General features: G+C 43.3%; 1 long non-coding RNA gene across 1 annotated transcript; it reads left to right on the top strand.

Moving 5' to 3' along the window:
* The first annotated feature begins 10,343 nt into the window (after window positions 1–10,343).
* On the top strand, window positions 10,344–15,138 carry LOC117077561. Its single transcript, XR_004434802.1, has 3 exons — window positions 10,344–10,754; window positions 12,105–12,112; window positions 15,091–15,138. It is a non-coding gene; the product is annotated as an uncharacterized LOC117077561 (long non-coding RNA).
* Window positions 15,139–15,243: the final 105 nt, after the last annotated feature.

Here is a 15,243-nt window from a genome sequence, read left to right as displayed (position 1 = left end):
TTATTTTTTCCAAGGGTGTGATGAAATTAAGAAGATGACTTGACACCATTTATCAAGCATGTTAGAAGTATGGGCCACAGAATGCTAGATAACAATCACAAAACACAGGTTAGATTTCTCTAGTATTATAATCTGCCTGTGAAAAAATGAGAACTTCCTTAGTCTGTAAACAATCTTCAGTCTTTGAGCAAGCACAGAAAAGGCTTCTGAAATAGTGACCGCTCTCCCTCTTCTGACACTGCTAGCACAGAGATGAGAAGAGGAAGGTCTGTGGTCGCAGAATGAAACAATAGGAAAAGAAATGGACTTTAAGCATTCTTTTCTGGTAGAGCTTGCTTCTAGTAGAGAAGGACAAAAAACATTATGATAGTTATGTGAGGGTAGCCCTCAGAGCCAAATTCAAGGAACACACCTTCATTCTCTCTCCCTCTTTCTCCCATGCACATGCAGATCATTTTCCTTAGGACCACATGGAGCTTTGGCCTAATACCCCCCCACACTTCCTGTTATAGGTATCTAGGCAATCAGAAGTATATTCACAGACAGGCTCACATAGACACTCAGGAGACAATACGAGATAGAGAAGTGGACAGAAGGACACAGGCTGGGTAGAAAATGGGTTGAAGAGATACATTTTGAAATAGTAGTGAATAGTAGCACACCTCTCATTCATTCCCAAGTTCAGAACCAACTGATAGACACAGGAAAGAAATAAACAGAGATTAAAAATATCAGCTTATCATGGTTAAAGTCTGTATTGGAAGATAGGGAATAGAAAGTCTGCCATAATAGGCTTCCTAATACTCCCTACACTTAGCGATACAGACTTGCCAACTCACCCATCACATGAAGGGTGAGGAGACAGGCCAGGAGCGTTATTCTAACAGAAGTCATCCCAAGTGGAAACATGAGGAGAGCAAAACGGAGGACTCCAAACCCCTTCCTTCTCTGCAAAAGAGGGGACTATGACAGAGACATGATAAATAAAGTTATCACAGGATGCTTCTGCAACCTCCCTGCCTTATAATCCTGGTTCTACCACTTCATGGAGCAGTTTCCTCACTTGGAAAACAGACTTAATAATGCCTACTTTGTAGGGCTATTGTAATACTTGCCAATAATATATGGAACAGTACCCAGTGCTTACCAAGCATGCTCTCAGTCTAGGGCAAATTTAACTTACTGAATGAATACCTTTTCCTTTTTTGTGTTGTTTCTTTTTGTTGTTGTTGTTTGTTTGTTTTTTGTTTTGGGACAGAGTTTCACTCTTGTCGCCCAGACTGGAGTGCAGTGGCACAATCTCTGCTCACTGCAACCTCCACCTCCCGGGTTCAAGTGATTCTCCTACGTCAGCCTCACAAGTAGCTGGGATTACAGGCGCCCACCACCATGTCTGGCTAGTTTTTGTATTTTTAGTAGAGAAGGGGTTTCACCACGTTGGCCAGGTTGGTCTCGAAATCCTGACCTCAGGTGATCCACCCGCGTCTGCCTCCCAAAGTGCTGGGATTACAGGTGTGAGCCACAGCACCCGACCGTGAATATTTTTTTCTGTTGAAACATTGTTTCAGTCTGGGCAATATAAAAGACTCCATATCTACCAAAAGTACAAAATTTAGCTCTGCATTGTAGTGCATGTGTGTAGTCTCAGCTACTCAGGAGGCTGAAAGGAGGATCACTGGAGCCCAGGAATTAGAGGCTGCAGTGAGCTGTGATGGCACAATTGCACTCCAGTCTGGGTGACAGAGTGAGATCCTGTCTCAAAAGAAAAGAAAAGAAAAGAAAAGAAAAGAAGAGGAAAGGAAAGGAAAGGAAAAGAAAAGAAAAAAGGAAGAGAAAGGAAAAGAAAAGAGAAAGGAGGGAAGAGAGAGAGAAAGAAGGAAGGAAGAAAGAAAGAAAGAAAGAAAGAAAGAAAGAAAGAAAGATTAGTTCAGTAAATATGTAAGCTCTTTAAAAGTACCTTATAAAATAATTTCATTTTTTATTGATATATAATAGATGTGTGCTATTTTCAAGGTACATGTGATAATTTAATACATTCATATAATTTGTAGAAATCAAATCTGTATAATTGGATATTCATCACCTTAATTTGTCTTCTCTTTAAGCAAGGAACATTTGAATTATTCTCTTCTAGCTATTTTGAAATATATAATAGATTATTTTAAACTATAGTCACTCTACTGATCCATCAAACACTGGGGCTTATTTCTTTTATCACGTTATATATTCTTACTCATTAGTAAATCTCTTTTCATTTCCCTCTTCCCTCTACCCTTCCCAGCCTCTAGTGACCAAAATGTACTCTCTATCTTCATCAGATACTCCTTTCTTTTTTTTTTTTTTTTGATACGGAGTGTCACTCTGTCACCCAGGCTGGAGTGCAGTGGCTGGATCCCGGCTCACTGCAAGCTCTGCCCGCCAGGTTCAAGCTATTCTCCTGCCTCAGCCTCCCGAGTAGCTGGATTACAGGCATGCGCAACCACATGCAACTATTTATTTTATTTTATTTTTTATTTTTAGTAGAGACAGGGTTTCACCATGTTGGCCAGTATGGTCTCGATCTCCTGACCTCGAGATCCACCCACCTCATCCTCCCAAAGTGCTGGGATTACAGGTGTGAACCACCACACCCGGCCGAGATACACTTTTTTTAGCTCCCATAAGAGTGATAACATGTGATGTTTGTCTCTCTGCACTTGGCTTATTTCACTTAGCATAATGATCTCCAGTTCCATCCATGTGGCTGCAAATGAAAGGATTTCATTCTTTTATTTTTATTTTTTATTTTTGGAGAAAGGTATTGCACTCTGTCGTGGAGGCTGGACTATAGTGGCAGGATCATGGCTCACTGCAGCCTTGACTACCTGACCTCCTGACCTCCTGGGCTCAAACAATCCTCCCACCTCACCATCCCTAAGTACCTGGGACTACAGGTGTGCATCATCATGCCCACCTATTTATTTTATTTTATTTTTTGTAGAGATAGGGTCTCCCTATGTTGCCCAGGCTGGTCTTGAACTCCTGGGCTTAAGCAATCTTTCCACCTTGGCCTCTTGAAGTGCTGGGATTACAGAGATGAGATACCACATCCAACCTCATTCTTTTATTATGATTTAATAATACTCCATTGTGTATATTTCCTTTATCCATTCATCTATTGATAGGCACTCAGGTTGATTTCATATTTCGGCTATTGTAAATAGCACTGAAATAAACATGGAAGTGCAGACATCTCTTTGATATATTGGTTTCCTTTCTATCAGACAAATAACCAGTAGTGGGATTGCTGGGTCATATGGTAGTTCTATTTTTAGTTCTTTGAAAAACCTCCATGCTGTTTTCCATACTGGCTGTATTAAATTGCATTCCAACCAACAGTACATGAAGGTTCTCCTTTCTCCCCATCCATTGTTCTCTCTTTTTGATAACAGGGACTTTAGGCCGGGCGCGGTGGCTCAAGCCTGTAATCCCAGAACTTTGGGAGGCCGAGACGGGCGGATCACTAGGTCAGGAGATCGAGACCATCCTGGCTAACACGGTGAAACCCCGTCTCTACTACAAAAATACAAAAAAACTAGCTGGGTGAGCTGGCGGGCGCCTGTAGTCCCAGCTACTCAGGAGGCTGAGGCAGGAGAATGGCGTGAACCTGGGAGGCGGAGCTTGCAGTGAGCTGAGATCCGGCCACTGCACTCCAGCCTGGGCGACAGAGCTAGACTCAAGAAAAAAAAAGCGACTTTAACTGGGGTGGGGGATGTGATATCTCATTGTGATCTTGATTTGCATTTCTCTGATAATTAGTGATATTGAGCATTTTTTTCATAACCTTTTGGCCATTTGTATGCCTTTTGAGAAAAGTCTATTCAGACTTTTAGCCTGTTTTTTAGTTGGAGTATTCGTGTGGTTTTTTTTTTTTTTTTTTTTTTTTTTTTTACTATTGAGTTGTTTGAGTTCCTTATATATTCTGGTTATTAATCCCTTGTCAGATGGGTAGTTTACAAATTTTTTTTTTATTCTGTAGGTTGTCTCTTCAATTTGTTGATTGTTAACAAATGTTCTTTTAATACATACCCAGAGTGATCTACAGATTCAATGTAATCCCTATCAAAACTCCAAAGGCATTTTTTTTTTTAAAGGAGTAGAAAAATCCCTAAAACCGCCGGGCACTGTGGCTCACGCCTATAATCCCAGAACTTTGGGAGGCCAAGGGGGAGGGATCACAAGGTCAGGAGTTCAAGACCAGCCTGGCAAATATGGTGAAACCCCATCTCTATTAAAAATACAAAAATTAGCTGGGCGTGGTGGTGGGCGCCTGTAGTCCCAGCTACTCGGGAGGCTGAGGCAGGAGAATCACTTGAACCTGGGAGGCGGAGGTTGCAGTGAGCCTAGATCGTACCACTGCACTCCAGGCTGGGCAACAGAGCAAGACTCCATCTCAAAAAAAAAAAAAAAAAAAAAGAAAGAAAAGAAAAAAGAAAAACCCCTAAAATCCATGTAGAACCACAAGGAGCCAAATATCCAAAACAATCTTCAGAAAGAAAAACAAAACTAGAGGCCTCACACTTACTGACTTCAAAACATATTACATTCAAGGTATTATTGATAGGGGAAGATTTACGCCTATCATTGTATTGTTTGTTTTCTGGTTGTTTTGTATATTCTTCTTTTCTTCCTCTTTTATTGTTTATTTTTGCAGTTGGGTGGTTTTCTATAGTGATAACTATAGAGATAACAAGTGTTGGCAAGAATGTAAAGAAGGAAACCCTCATACACTGTACACTGTTGGCAGGAATGTAAATTACTGCAGCCATTATGGAAAATAGTATGGAGGTTCCTCAAAAACTAAAAATAGAACTACCACATGATCCAGCAATCCCATTGCTTGGTATATATTTAAAGGAATTGAAATCAGTATTTTGAAAAGATGTCTGCACTGCCACGTTCATTGCAGCATTATTCACAGTAGTCAAAATATGGAAATAATCTAAGAATCTGTTGATGGAAGAATGGATTTTAAATGTTTTGTATACACACACATGCACACACACGCATACACAGTTATGTGACACGTAATAATATTTTGATCAACAGCTGACTGAATATACAATGGGAGTCTCATAAGATCATAATGGAGCTGAAAAAGTCCTATCACCTAGTGACATCTTGATGATTCTAATCCTGTGTAGTTCTACGCTAAATTGAGGGCTTGTGTGTTAGCTTTTAACCAGAAGTTTTAAAATGTAAAAAAATAAAAATAGAAAAATGTTTATGGAATAAGGATATAAAGAAAATATTTTTGTACAGCTATAAAATGTGTTTGTGTTTTAAGCTAGGTGTTATTACAAAATAAAAAAAATCTAAAAGTTTATAAGTAAAAAAGTTACAATACATTAAGGTCAATTTATTTTTGAAGAAAGAAAAAAATGTTAAATAAGTTTAGTGTAGCTCAAGTGTACATATTTATAGAAACTACAGTAGTGTACAGGAATGTCCTAGGCCTTCACATTCACTCGCCACTCACTCACTGACTAACCCAGAGCAACTTTCAGTTCTGCAAGCGCCCTTCATAAGTGCCCTTTACAGATGTACCATTTTAATCGTTTATACTATATTTTTACTGTACATTTTCTAGGTTTAGATATGTTTAGATACACAAATACTTGTCATTGTGTTACACTTGCCTACAGTATTCAGTATAGCAACATGTCATACAGGTTTATAGCCTAGAAGCAATAGGCTATATACTACACAGTCTAGGTTGTAGTAGACTATACCATAGAAGTTTGTGTAAGTACACTCTGTGATGTTCACACGATGATGAAATTGCCTAACAATGCATTTCTCAGCACGTATCCCCATCATTAAGTGATGCATAACTCTATATACACGTGTATGTACCCCTTCGTTTAAAGAAGAAGGAAATCCTGACACTTTCGACAAAATGGATGAACTGGGAAGATATTATGCTAAATGAGAGAAGCCAAAACCAGAAAGACAAATACTGCATTACTGCATGATCTCACTTATATGACTGGGGGGTGGGAAATGGGAAGATGATGGTCAAATGGTACAAACCTTCACTTATAAAATCAGTAAGTTCTGGGGATCCAATGTGCAGCATGGTGACTATAGTTAATAATGCTGTGTTTTATACTTGACATTTGCTAAGACAGTAGATTTTATGTCTTCTCACCACACACATGCAAAAAATGGCAGCTGTGACGTGATGGATGTGTTAATTAGCTGATTGTGGTTATCGTTTTACAATGTATGCAAATATAAATCATTATATTGTACACCTTAAAAATATACAATTTTATTTTTCAAATATACCTCAATAAAGCTGGAAGAAATGCTCATTGACAGATGAATGAATAAAGAAAAAATGCGTATTTTTATATGAAATTGAATATTATTCAGCCTTTTAAAAAGAGGAAATCCTGTCATATGAGATAACATGCATAAACCTGGAGGACATTATGTTAAGTGAAATAAGACAGTCACAGAAAGACAAATACTACATGATTTCACTTATATGAGGTATCTAAAATAGTCAAACTCATAGAAGCACAAGGTAGAATAGTGGTCGCCACAGGCTTGGTGCGAAGCGAGAGTTCTTGTTCAATTTATATAGATTAAATTATGCAATATGAAGACATTCTAGAGATTTGCTGTACAACAATGTACATAAAGTTATAAATAGTGTTCTGTACAATTAAAAATTTGGTACGAGAGTAGACTTCATGATATGTGTGTTTTTTGTTCTGTTTTTTGTTTTTGTTTTTGTTTTTTGCTTTTACCACATACACAAAAAGAACAAATCTTGTCTTTTTCTAGAGCAAGGATATTTTTGTTTTTGTTTTTCAGATGGAGTGTCACTCTGTTGCCCAGGCTGGAGTGCAGTGGTGCAATCTCAGCTCACTGCAACCTCCACCTCCCGGTTCAAGTGATTCTCCTGCCTCAGCCTCCCCAAGTAGCTGGAAGTACAGACACATGCCACCACGCCTGGCTAATTTTTGTATTTTTTTTTCCTGACCTCAGGTGATCCATCCGCCTCGGCCTTCCAAAGTGCTGGGATTACAGGCGTGAGTCACCACGCCAAGCCTAGAGCAAGGATTCTGAAGCTAGGGTCTATACCTCTCAGCCCAAACTATATACAGCATTGAGTGAACATGTGTAGCTTTCAGGGAGAGAGTGCATAAGGTTCTCTAGAATCTCAAAAGGTTCCTCATTCAAAAAGGAGCTGGATTAGATCCCACCGGGGAGCAAAAAATAAAAATTTAATAAAACTGATAACAACAGCAAAAAGCTAGAGGCACTGCGATGAGGACAATTGTATTTAAATTTCAGTTTTAAAAAAAAGATTCAACCAAGAAAGTTTTTTTAAAAGAAAAGTTCAGAGAAGGACTCCTATTTCAGTCTTCCTTCTTCTAAAAATGTAAACTTGTCAATAGATTTTGAATGAATACAAGATTCCTGAGAGGAATGTTTAATGAGGTGGAAGTACCTAGCCTGGTTTTAATTTATCTGTCCCTGGTTGGCCTTTTGCCCACCTCCTGGGTCTACTCCTTTGTGGGTCTTTTGTTATCCTTCCTGACTTTTGAATATTAGCATAATATTTTAAATATTAGCATAATCCAGGATTCTACTTTCTGGGTGAGATTCTAATTTTTCTGGGTGAGATTATATACTACAAATAATGGCTTCAGTTATCATCCAAATGTATATTATCAATCACCACCCCTTCCTTGATATGCAGTTTCCTATTTCTACCTGCCTAGTGGACTTTCCACCTTTACCCCACAGGCAATTTAACATACTTTAGAATGAATTTATCATCTATCTGATGGCTCCAGCATGTGCATGCACACTTCACACACACACACACACACACACACACACACACACACACAGTAATATACCCCTCAAATGTTCTCCATTGCTTTATTTTTACTTGGTTCAACTCTATCATCAAGAGTTTGTTCGCACATACCACGTTTAAGCACTTGCCAGGAAGTAGTCACAGAATTTGCAAACTGTAGAGGAACTTAAGAAATCAAGTCGCTCAACTCCTTCAGTTTACAGAGAGGGTGACATGCTTAATATCGCACAGTGAATTAATGGCAGAACTAGCTTAGAATCTAGGCATCTCAAGTTCAACCCTGTACCCTTTCCACTATGCAATCATGCTCCCACTAACTGTATACTTCCAAAGAAGAATGAGATGCCTGCTAGCAGCACTGATTTTTATCGATAAAGAAGCAAGATAATCTAGTCACCTTATGTTCAAAATATCTACTACTTATGCACTGTTTGTACAAGGGGCTAGGTAATTTATGTTCTGCTGTAATGATGAAAAGGATAAACTGAAGAGTGCAACAAGACATCATGGTAGAGTAAGGCTTGGAATGAAAATAGATTAGTTAAAGGCTAGCTCAGTGCTTGCTTTCATAATAAGGTTGCGAGATGATTTTTACTTTTTCCTTACCAAAGTGTTTTCATATGTATTATTTCATCTTAGTCTCTCAACAGGCCTGGGAGGTAGGAAAGTCAGGGCTTATTAGCTAAAGTTTACAGAGGAAGAACAGGAGACTGAAAAGAGTTAGCTCAGTGATTTGCCCGAGGTCACCCATCTAGTTAGTGACAAGACCAGGGCTCAGATGTGTGTCTACTGCTTCCAAATGTCTTTCCTCTAGTCTAGACACATAATTCTAATAGTCCTTGAGTGATGACTATATATCCTGTGAACTGAACTTTACAGATATGCTGGGACTGAAACACGCTGGGTTCTACCAAGTGACATAGAAATATTATCCAAAAAAGAAAAAAATGCTTAGCTTCAAGGTGGGGCAGGGCAAATGAATGTTATAACATAGGTTAACACAAGTAAGAATCAACAAGTTGAGATGCCATTTTATCAAATTTTCTGCTTTCAAGTGAGGAAAATATAAAACAATAAACATGATCAAGACGGTCTTTGTAGGTATAAAAGCCTAAAAGATCGAGGATGGTTTCCCATGTGAATCATCTCTAAGGACTTTAAAAAGGCAGGCTATAAACACCTAAATTGCCATTTTATTAAAGAAAAGTTAGGGTAATATGCAGACAGTCCGGGGGGCTGAGAAAAAAGGATTGATGCAGGGGGGTGACTTTGAGAGACATTTCAGTGGCATGCTGCAGCACACCGCAGGCTGCAGTGTGTTGAAGAGGCAGTGACAGGTGAGGAAGTAGAAGTAGAGAGTGGAAACCTTGACCGCAGAAAGCTGGCTGTGAAGGAAGGGGCCGCAGTGTGTTTGTTGGCCATGAAGAAGAAGCTGCACAAGAACGGGGAAGAGACTGAACAGGCGAGACAGAGTGGGAACATCCTGTTGAGTAACAACTGAGTTATCAACACTTTCTCCGCTAGTGCGAGGCCCTTTAAAAATTCACTGCCCGCATGTGGCTCCAGAGAAAACACCTCAAAGAGAGAAGATAACCTGTCCAAGTGAAGGCAGAGAAATCAGCACAAGATTCAGTAACAAATTCGCTTTTCAGGACTATTATTGTGGCTGTTTGGTCTGTTATAAAAGCCCAGCTCAGAAATTACAAGGTCAAGCTCGAACAGATGTGCAGAGATGTTCTGGACCCAGTCTAAAAGCTGATTCTTCCCGAAGGCACAACATTATTAATTGGCCAGCTTATCAATGGATGCTCTTTCCTGTAGGTTTGTTTAGAGACAATACTGCTAGTCATAAAGTTTGCTGATTGCTGGCTTGCTCATCTCAGTGGGGCAAGTGCAAGGCCGTGCCAGGAACTCCAGATGACTGGAACATACACAAGCACAGTGCTACCCATAGACTCCAACACTGAGCCAGGGTGCGGGGAAGCCCGAGCAGGGGCATCCTCAAAGTGCTTCTTTATTTAAACTATGCTCTGGGGCAAAGTTTCATAATGACCCCACACACCTAGCGCGTACACACAGAGCAGCCTACACACACAGCCTCACTGTGTCCGCTGGCCTGCTTGCTTTGCTTTCCACCCCTCTAGGCAAGGTCCACAAATTAGCAGCCTTTTAAACCCTCCCAGATCTCCGTTCTCGGGACCTTCAGAAGAAAAAGGCAGTCAGAGAAACATGAACGCGCTAATCAGGAAACCAGCGTTTCAGCCCACTCAGCCACGCGGGCCGTCCACACTAACGACTTTCACCTCCCCTCGCCTGGACTGGCTGGAGGGGCGGGGAACCCGGCAGTAAAGAGGAGGACCAAAGAGGGGCCCTGCTTGAATGAAACAATGTAACAATTGATGTGAGGCCTCGCCTCGCTCCCACTCCCCAGCGATCCTATAGGCGAGGTCCCAGTGACTGCCCCTCCCCATTGCTCCGTTTTCTTGTCCATTACGCGCTATCCCTCCGCCTCTCCTTCTTTCTTTTCTTTTCTTTTTTTCCCTTCTCCTTTTCCCCCCTCTCTCCCCCTTTCTCCAGCTCCGTGTCATTTCTCCTTGCGCTCGCTCGCTGCCTGAGCGTCTCCAGCCGGGAGAGTAGGCGGAGCAGGGCGGTGCGGGGTGGCGTAGAGCTGGAGGGCGATGGTGGCGGAGCTGCTGGGGGCGGAGGCAACGTAGCCCCCTCGGAAAAGGAGCCCGGCGGCGCCTGAGCCCAGCCGAGGATGGAGAACCGGCCTGGGTCCTTCCAGTACGTCCCTGTGCAGCTGCAAGGGGGGGCACCCTGGGGCTTCACCCTTAAGGGGGGTCTGGAACACTGCGAGCCGCTCACAGTGTCTAAGGTAAGAACTGGCGGCTCCTGTCCTAACGGCGCCCAACTTTGAATGGACAAGCGGGTGCGAAGGCTGCCGCTGAACGGGGCCCTCAGGCCAACTTTGAAACTTAGTTAGGGCTAGGAGCGAAAGCCCCTCTGAACGGCACGGAGGGGTCTTGCCACCAGTCCAGGTGCAGACATCCCCTAAGGGTGGCTGGAACACGAGCTGGGAGCACAACTGGCCCCCAGCTAGAGCCTTGCGCGCAGACACACTCGCGAGGGCGCTGGGGCAGCCCTTGCTCCCCCACGTCGGGGCGGCTACTCCCCTCAGTTTGGGCTGGAGGAAGTGGAGGCCGTTGGGGATTTCTCCTTGGAGGCCCCTGTGTCCCTACGGGACAGTGAAGGACTGAAGGGACAGTCATCGCGGCTTGGCAGCTCTCTTGGCAGTGTTGGCCCCTCCATCGACGGGCGGGCCGCCCCTCCCAGGCAGGTTGCAGGGCTAGGGGCCGGTGTGGGAACGGAGATGAGGCATTGGTGGCTTTTGCCAGCCTCACTTCCCACGGCCGAAGCGCACAGATCCATTCAGCTCTTGGGGCGTTGTTGCCGCCGGTTCGGCTCGGCCTCTCCCTCCCTTCAGAGTCCTGCCCCAGCGCCGGCGAGATTTCCTGCACGTTGAGAAGTGTGGAGGAAACTTTTGCGCCATGGAGCGCAGCTGTGCTGGAGCTGCTGCTGCTGCTGCTGCCGCCGCCGCCGCCACCGCCGCCGCCGCCGCCAGGGTTTGTTTGTTTTAGGAGTCTGTGATCTGCTGGAAGCCAAGTTGCAGCTGAGGACAGGAGAGAGGAGCTCTCCTGAGTGCTCCAGAACCCCAAAGCGAGCCTCCCCCGTAGGGGTGAGGGCGAGGGGAAGGGGCAGCTGGAGCTGTTACCAGGAAGAGTGACTTGTGGAACGACTCACCTTGAGGTGCCAGATTGCCAAGTGAACGGACTTCACGAACTTTATTCCACTTTTTTGTTGTTGTTTCTCTTAAATCCTCAAATCCGAAAAGCCCTCCCCCTTCCAACCCGCTTAAATGGCAGTTGAAGTTGTAGATGTGGGTTCAGGCTGGAGATAGAAAGATGTGTCTTTTCAGCAGGGAACAAATATCACTTTTTTTTTTTTTTGCGGGGGGGGGTGGGGGTGGGGTTCAACACTGGTCACATCTCAGCAGAGGATTCAGCAAATGTATCCCGCAACACACACCCACAATAACCTGTGCGGCATTTTGAGGCATTTGCCTTGCATTGGAGCCGCTGGTTGACTTCCAGTGTATGGGATCCTTCAGGCCTTGGGGCCCACACTCTTAGGAACCCTGGAGTTGTGCCATGGGTGTACCAATCAGATTGAGGAGTCTGAGGTATGCTGAGGCAACATTTTGGGGGGCTGGCAGGGACCCCTCTGATCATTAGCCTCCCCAAACTAGCCCAGATCTTCATGTAGCACCCTTTCCCCCATACTTGTCATGTACTTTAACCAGCCTCAGATGCCTTTGTCATCCACCATCACAACCCCTCCTGAGGCAGTCTCCCTCCAGTATTCTCTGGAGAAAGTTATATGCTTTTTTTTTTTTTTAACAAAAGCACTCAACTCCTTTGGTGAGGGGAATCCTGGCCTTCAGGAATTTCTTCTAATCAAGCTCCTCCTCTCCCCCCTCTTTCCACCAAGGTCACAATGGGATATGCAGCCCTCCATGGTCTGGCAGTTCCTCCCTTTCTTTTTCTCCTCACACTGCCCACAGAATTTCCACAGTCTGCCTAGACAACCTGCCTTGGAGAGGTCATTTTTCAGCTCTGCCCAGAGCTGACCCTTCTGGAGAAGCACCCCAGAGAGTGCTTGCTGCTGTGGTCCTGGATTATTTTGTGAGCCAGTGAGAGCATGGCAGGGGGTGTTACTAAGTATGGGGCATCCAGCAATTTGTGGTCTGTCTGGGGGATTATTTGAGGGTAGATGAGGGTTTCCTTGGCCAAGCTGTAGAGGAAGTGCTCCGTGTGTTGAGAGGCAGGGTGCCTTGTAATGATTCCCTTTCCACTGAATGTACAGTTGACCCCTATTATATGAAGGCTCATTATGACATGCATTTATTTAGATATGCAAGGGGTAAAATTATTTCTCCCATTCCTCCTAAATAGCCTAGTTCTTTACAGTAAAAGTCAGTTATAACTGGGTTGGCCTCAACAGTATAAAAAGGGACCATAGTATTTTTTAAGCACAGTGATTGGCTGTATTGTGTTTTTCTTGACAAGACACTGTTTTGGCATATTTCATTAATTCTCTCTTCATTTTTCAACCTTAATTTTATTTCCTTTTATGATTCAGAACAAAATAGTTTTCTCCTTGAAAACAGCCTTCTTAGTCTGTACAAACTGATTGGGATGGGTGGAAGGGAATAGAAAGATAATTGGGTTGGCAGATTAAAAACTTGGGTTCTAATCCTTTTTCTGCCACTCTCTATTTCTGGAATCCTAGGTACATCACTTGCCCTACCTGGGTCTAGGCATCCCCATGTCTAAAGTGACATTCAAGTGGGTGGTCTTTAAATGATACTATGACAATCTAGTAGCCATTTTTTTGTTTGTTTTTGAGACAGGGTCTCACTCTGTGGCTCAGGCTGGAGTACAGTGGTGCCAGCTCAGCTCACTGCAACCTGTGCCTCCCAGGCTCAAGCAGTCCTTCCACTTCAGCCTCCCAAGTAGCTGGGACTACAGGCACAGGCCACCACGCTTGGCTAATTTTTTGTATTTTTAGTAGAGACGGGGTTTAACAATGTTGTCCAGGCTGGTCTCGAACTCCTTCAAGCAATCTGCCCACCTCAGCCTCCCAAAGCGCTGGGATTACATGCATGAGCCACCACGTGCCTGACCAAATAGCCAATCTTTTATGCTGGCTCTGGCTCTCCTCAGAAGTGTTGCTGCAGAGTGAGGAAAATGAAACTTTGCTTCATTTGCATACAGTGTTAGTATTTACAATGTGCTTCCTCATCCTTTATTTCATTACTCTTGCAGCCACACTGTGAGGCAGTCAGGAAAGATTGTGGAGAAACTGATGGAAAAACTGAGACTGATATATTCAGTGGCTTACCTATGTCTATCATATGGAGAGTCAATGGCAGTCCTACTAAGAGAGTTTCCGATTCCTCTGCTAGTACTGTGGTTTGTGAAGGAGTACAGGGCAATAACTTTCAGAGATGTATCTCATCTTATTAGCCTCCTAATGCGGTGTCCCTTTCCTTGTCAGCCTGTAATTCCACACTAAGTGAGGATTGGGTTGTACGTACACTCTGATGAAGTCTGAGTTCAGAGTAGGAAAGGACTATTTGATGACTCCAAATCACTTGTGATGATCTCAGGTCAGGGAGAGACAGAGGTAAGGTGCAGGAACCATGGTGGAAAATGGCAAAGAACCTCCTTTGCAGAAAAAAAAAACAGAAACGGTTTGCATCAGGGATGGTGTGGCATACATGCTCAGAGATATCTTATGGCACAAGTGGAGATATCTGGGGAGTGGGGGAATTTGAAAAAGTAGTAATTAGTGGGAGAAGAGGGCATGCAGTGTGAAAGTCTAGTTCATAGTTGTCGTGGGAGACCCTTTGGACCAGGAAATGATCAAGTTGGGGAAATCATCAATTCCTGCTGGTTCCTATGATTTCCTTGAATATGGGGAATTCAACTGCCTGATTTATGGACACTTGTATAGTCTCTCCCTGACAATCAAGTGGCAAAGAAAGAGAAAATTTTTAAATAACTGTTGCTGGATGTGGTGTCTTGCACCTGTAGTCCCAGCTACTCAGGAGGCTTAGGTAGGAGGAATCCCTGGAGCCCAGGAATTCCAGGCTGTAGTGTACCATAATTGGGCAACATAGTGTGACCCCACCTCTAAAAAATAAAATGCTATTGATTATCCTAAATAATAAGGGATAGTTTATGATGTTTCCCTATATTGTGGTGTTTCGAGTTAGATCATGGTAACAAGTAAAAGATACATGACTGCTAAAGGAATAGGGTCCATGACATTGGCATTATTGATTCCTTTGGTTAACATGTTACAGTACCTCAGTGACCCAGGATTACTGTCTGGATGGAATGGGGATAATTAGATGTGTCTGATATGTAGGCTCATGCTACATATTTTCCCTTTCCTTGGCTCATTTATGGTAGATGTTTCTATCTGGCATAGTGAAGCAAGGGGGGCTAGTTACTGCCCTGGAATAAAACAGGGTGGGATAGGGGAGTAGCCTGGAGGAGAAAGAAGCTTTACCCCCATCCACTTGATGTGCTCTGATATTGCTTTATAATTTTACCCTCTCTAGACCCAAATCGCTATTTGCAGAGTGGAGGCTAGGCTTAACTGCCCCATCTCTATTGTCACAGATGATGTGACAATGAATTAGGCAAACTAATACTGTTTGCTGTCCTTAGCTTAGGACAGTGGCAGGGTGTGCTCATTAAGTTGTTTTAGTCTGTATCCCATTCCTAGTCTGACCT

This window comes from Trachypithecus francoisi, unplaced genomic scaffold (genome assembly GCF_009764315.1).
Source record: "Trachypithecus francoisi isolate TF-2019V2 unplaced genomic scaffold, Tfra_2.0 Lachesis_group6, whole genome shotgun sequence".
In the NCBI taxonomy this organism is placed as follows: Eukaryota; Metazoa; Chordata; class Mammalia; order Primates; family Cercopithecidae; genus Trachypithecus; species Trachypithecus francoisi.
Note: the sequence above shows the minus strand (reverse complement) of the source record. Positions and strands in the feature narration are given on the sequence as shown.